The sequence below is a fragment of the Henckelia pumila genome, chromosome 4 (assembly GCF_033568475.1).
Source record: "Henckelia pumila isolate YLH828 chromosome 4, ASM3356847v2, whole genome shotgun sequence".
Classification (NCBI taxonomy): Eukaryota; Viridiplantae; Streptophyta; class Magnoliopsida; order Lamiales; family Gesneriaceae; genus Henckelia; species Henckelia pumila.
The window spans coordinates 46,739,043-46,745,042 of record NC_133123.1 but is presented as its reverse complement, the minus strand read 5'-3'; positions in this window follow the sequence as shown (position 1 = coordinate 46,745,042).

Here is a 6,000-nt window from a genome sequence, read left to right as displayed (position 1 = left end):
TTCATCGATGACATTTTGGTGTATTCTCGCAGCATGGATGAGCATGCCTACCATCTCTATACTGTACTGCAGGTCTTGAGGGAGAGACAGTTGTACGCGAACCTGAGTAAGTGTGATTTCTGGATTGACCGAGTTGTGTTCCTTGGTCATGTCATTTCTCAGGAGGGCGTATTTGTTGATCCTAGCAAGACAGAGGCTATTTTTAATTGGTCATGTCCGACTACAGTTTCTGAGATTCATAGTTTCCTTGGTTTAGCAGGATACTATCGTCGTTTTGTGGAAAATTTCTCTCAGATAGCTAAGCCTTTGACTCAGTTGACGAAGAAAGACGTTTCTTTCATTTGGTATGATGCTTGTGAAGACTGTTTTCGTGAGTTGAGACGTCGTTTGACGACAGCTCCAGTTCTTGCCTTACCATCTGGATCAGGTGGTTTTGTAGTCTTCACTAATGCTTCTCTCCAGGGTTTGGGGTGTGTGTTGACTCAGAATGGCCACGTGATCGCTTATGCCTCCAGACAGCTGAAGACTCACGAGGAGAACTATCCCGTACATGATTTAGAGCTTGCAGCCATTTCTTTGCTCTTAAGATATGGCGTCACTATTTGTACGGAGAACGATTTGAGATCTTTACCGATCATAAGAGTTTGAAGTATCTGTTCACTCAGGCTGAGTTGAACATGCGGCAGCGTCATTTGATGAATCTGTTGAAAGATTACATTTGTGAGATCAAGTACCATCTAGGTTCTTCAAATCCTGTTGCTGATGCGCTTAGTCGCAAAGTCTATGCAAGTTCCCTTCGTACCAGTTCGGTACGAAAGGCAGTGGAAGAGTGTTGTTCTTCAGGATTCACATTCCGTCATAAGAAAGAACAGCAAGGGATTCGTGTTTCTTCTGTGCTTGCAGAGCCAGCGTTGTATCGACGAATCCGGGAAGCTCCGAATTTTGATCTGAAGACTCAGAAGTTAGCCCGGCTGGCTGAGAGTGTTAATACTTCTGGTTTTCATCTGCAAGGAGACGGTCTGTTGTGTCTTTCTGGTCGAGTTGTGGTACCCGAGGACTCTATTTGAGGGATGAGATCTTATCACAAGCTCACCGCAGTCGATTCTCTATATATCCAGGCAGCATGAAGATGTATAAGGATCTTCGCTCTCGATTTTGGTGGAAAGGGATGAAGCGCAGCGTCTATCAGTTTGTGTCCCGATGCCTTGTGTGTCAACAAGTCAAGGCAGAGTTTAGATGACCCGGAGGGTTACTTCATAGCTTAAAGATTCCTGAATGGAAGTGGGAGCATGTGACGATGGACTTTGTCACCCACTTGCCTATTTCTTCCAGGAATTGTGATGCTATTTGGGTTGTCGTGGATCGGTTGTCGAAGTCAGCGCATTTTCTTCCCTATAACCATGATTACACTTTTGATAGGATGGCGTAATTGTATTTGCGGGAGATTGTTCGATTGCATGGGATTCCGTCGAGCATTGTCAGCGATAGAGATCCGAGATTCACCTCGAGGTTTTGGGGTAGTTTCCAGCGAGCCCTTGGTACTACCTTGAGCCTGAGTATGACTTATCATCCAGAGACGGACGGACAGTCGGAGCGTACTATTTGCACTTTAGAGGATATGTTTCGCGCGGCGGTGATGGATTTTGGTCCAGCGTGGCATGATCATTTACCCTTGGTAGAGTTCGCCTACAACAATAGTTTCCATCGCAGCATTGGCATGACACCATTTGAGGCTCTTTATGGACGCCGTTGTCGTACACCTTTGTTTTTGGATGAGGTTGGCGAGCGTCAGGTTGAGGGTCCTTAGATGATTCAGCAGATGATTGATGCAGTAGAGTTGATCTGACACAGGATTAAGGCAGCCCAGGATCGACAAGCCAGCTACGCGAACACTCACCGCAGGCCACTCCATTTTGAGATAGGGGAGTATGTTTTCTTGCGTGTGTCACCTTTCCGGAAGGTGATGAGGTTTGGTAGCAAGGGTAAGCTGACACCTAGATTTATTGGTCCTTTCGAGATTCTCGAGAAGGTTGGGGATGTGGCTTATCGTTTGGCCTTGCCACCCAATCTTTCGAAGATCCACGATGTGTTCCACATGTCCTTGTTGAGACAGTATGTGGCGGATGAGTCGCATATTTTGCAGCCGACCGAGATAAAGGTAGATCGGGATCTATCGTATGTGGAGAAACCCCTGCGGATTCTTGACAAGAAGGACAAGGTACTTCATAACAAGTGTATACCGTTGGTGATGGTACAGTGGCAATGCAGAGGGACAGAGGAAGCTACTTGGGAGTTGGAGAGCCGGATGTTAGCCGAGCATCCCGAGTTATTTTGAGATTTTGTACTTCTTTGTATCGAGTTTATACTTGTTCAGTTGTAATAAAGAACGTTTGGTTGGTTATTTATGTTTTCCTCTAAAACTTAAATTTCAAGGACGAAATTTCTTAAGTGGGGGAGAATGTAGTAACCCGCATTTCTAATTAGTGATTAATGAGTAATTAATCATGTGATCATGTTTAGATTAAGTAAAACATGATTAAGTAAGTTCCTGTTGGGATAACGGACTTCAAAAATAGATCCAGGATACTCGAACATGGTAGGCATGGCTCGGGAGGTTCGGACGCTCCGAGATGGTGTTCGGAGGATCCGAAGAGGATCGGAGGCTCCGTCGGTGGGATCGGAGGACCCGAACAGGGTTAGGGCTTACGTCATCAATTACGTCAGCAAGGTGACATCATGGCTGACATCACTGATGGGAATTCGGAGGATCCAAAGTAAAGATCGGACAGTCCGATCGTGTTCGGACGATCCGAAGTTATGATCGGAGGATCCGAACCAGTTCGGAGGGCCCAAAGCCAAGTTTGGACGGCCCGAACGTCGTTTATAAATAGAGGAGCCGAGGCTCATTTGTGACTCGCACATTTCCTCTCTTCTCTCTGGATTCCTAAGCCTTCTAACTCAGATCTAGGGAGATCTAGGCATCTTATTGATAATCGGGAAGTGGCTTAGTGATCTAGACGTCTTCGCGGAGCTATGGCCTAGTTTTGAGGCTATCGACATCAAAGGGCTAACTACGGATGCAGGTATAGCTTTGGCATCCTAAAAATATTTAGGAGTATGAAATAGCTTAATTAAGGCTTTTAGAGCTTAAATTGTTGATGCATGGATATTTGCATTGTAGTAGCAGTAGACTGGACTAGTAGGCTTGGAGTATAGGCCAGTAGAGCTAGGTTGTCCAGCAGTGTTAGAGGTACGTAAGTACTGACCGAGATAGCCGGCATGATATATTTGCTTGTATGTTTCATGAGTATGTGCTATATATTTTATCATGTTTTAGAATGCATGTTTTACCATCTTAGTACATACATGATTTTACGTGTGATTGCATTCGGAGAGATGCGAGTCATTGACAGTCTCCATAGGGAACAATGATCTCATTTTGGACTCGATTCAGGAATGACAGTTTCCATATGGGGCTTGTATCCTGTTTTGGATTCGGGTCAGGATGGGGTTGGCTCAGCCCTGTTATTGAATATACGTGTACCCGCGGAGTCGCCCTCTAGCCGGTACTATATATTCTCGGCGCCATGAGCAAGTGTTTTCACTTGAGTTTTAAATCATCTGTATGCGCATATTTGTATTTATATCATTGCTTCGTATTGAGCTTTCTAGCTCACGCCCCTATGTTTGGGTATTGTGTACCTTGTTGCGGGGCAGGTTTGAGGCTGGACGGTCCAGGCGGCTCTCAGCAGGATTGAGCTTGGGAGGGTGTGAGGTTGTAGAGGATAGGGATTTATTTAACCTGAACCTTCGATTTGGTTGTATAACAGTACTTATACACTTGTGATAGCGTCAGTTGTATTCTGCCGATTGGATTTGTTGTATTTTAATTATCCGTACTTTACGTTTTAAGCTTTTATTGCGTGCGCTTTTACTATAACTCTGATTAGGTAGTGAATCCGGGTTGGGTCACTACAAGATTGCTGTCAAATGCATGTTAGAAGGTGTTGGTTTAGTTTGAGCTTTGAAAACTTAGAATTGAGTTTATTGTATTACACCTTATAAACATGTATGCGATTATTGTTATGTCTATATGTGCATGTGTTTATGCTTGGGAAATGTGGAGATTATGTATGCAATTTTTCAGATTTGAAATAGCCCTAGCAACTTTGATCTTTCTTGTAGCCTTTGGTAATTTTTGTAAATTTCTGCACAAACCCTTCTTGGTAGAATGAGTATAACTTTTTAATGAAAATTCCGATTAGGGTGCGGTTGGCTGAATTGGAAAGCTAAGACAAATATCTACAACTATTATGTTTATCATTTTTCCAGATTCTGTACAAAACCCATGCGAGGGTGCGCCTAAAGAGGGACGTGGGCGCGCATCATGTCCTGAAAAAAAATAAAAATAATTTTGGTTCTTTCTGCGACGTGATTTTGCGTCGCCAAATGTATAGTTTTGCGTCGCCAAATATTTTGGTTAATTTTATTTAGATGGAATTATTATTGTCTAATTAATTATGCTTATTAATTATTTACCCCTTAGGATGAGATTAGCACCCGAGGTTCCCACAGACGGCATAATGGTTAAAATCCGGCAACCGTAACTCATTACTATCAACTCTACCATTCAAATAAACTTCAAACATAACTCATACCAGCCATATATCATCAAACATCAGCAAAATCAGAAGCATTGATTGAATATAACTTCTGAAAAATTATAGCAATTGCAACCGACACTTGTTCTTTGATCCAACTTCGATATCGTAATACATATCAAGTCTAACAATCATATTAGCTTAGAATACACCTACTAAACCAATATATCATCATAAACCAGCAACATCAAAGGTGTAATAATTCGAATATAAGCTGGAAGTTCATATCAAAGTCCAACGACATCCGTTGTTCGTTTTGGTTTTGAATATGTAATCACAATTAGATGAAGAACATATATTTATCGTTCTAATCTTATTTCCTCAACATATTGTTGGAAAACGGTGTTCAGATCAATCAGAATTGATACCCGGTGCAGCGGAAGTTTAAAAATTTTATATGAAACGATTCCATATCATGGGTATCAAAACTTTACGATTAAATTGTGCGTGTAAAAATTAAATAACAATTAAATTTTTACCTTGAATCTCGAAACGAGATTATAGACACCAACAGATAACTCTGCTCTTGTTGTATATCCCAGGAACTGATGGACGAACAATTCTTCAATCAGGTTCACGAACAGAAGTTTAATCACTTTTATAGATTGCACTAGAAAATCTATCAAAAGTTTCTACGAAGAGAATTAACGAATTTGATCCGTTAAACCAGACTGCAAATTCAAAATTCACAGGCTGGAATTTTCGAGCAGAGAGAGGAAGGGGGCGGCGGCCACTAGAGGAAAAACTAGGGTTTTCGAAAATTTTGTGACCTCTGTTATGTAATTTCTGTACTGCAATAACTTATTTATAATGTGGGCTACTAACAGCTTAGGGCCCATTAGTCATAAGTTCAAGCCTGACAAGCAAAGCCCGCATGTTCAAAAATTAATATAAAATACATCGTGACTCAAGTTGATAAACCAATTTCACCAATGTGCACAGAAACCATTCTGCATCTTTTAAAGTCAAGATAAATTTTCTTAATCCGAATTCAGTGATTTCCAAAAATGCTCATCCCTATGTCATTTTAGGAAATCATACTCTTCTACTCTGATATAAGAAGTCCCACTTCTTTATTAACTAAATTTAACTCTTTAAATTTAATTATCTCAACGGGGATTAAAAATCCATTACTTGTGTGACCCTCAATGGTTCAGGGATACAGCTAGTCGTGGGCTCACAACTTCTTGTGACTCGGAACAACAATTTCCGACTTGCCCATCGAATCATGGTAAGAGCGCCTAGCAACATCGCCCCATGATTCCCTAGGTATCACTGATAGTGCCTGCAAGAACCAATAGATTTTGGTTAGCGTACAGTACGGTCCCTTCATCCATAT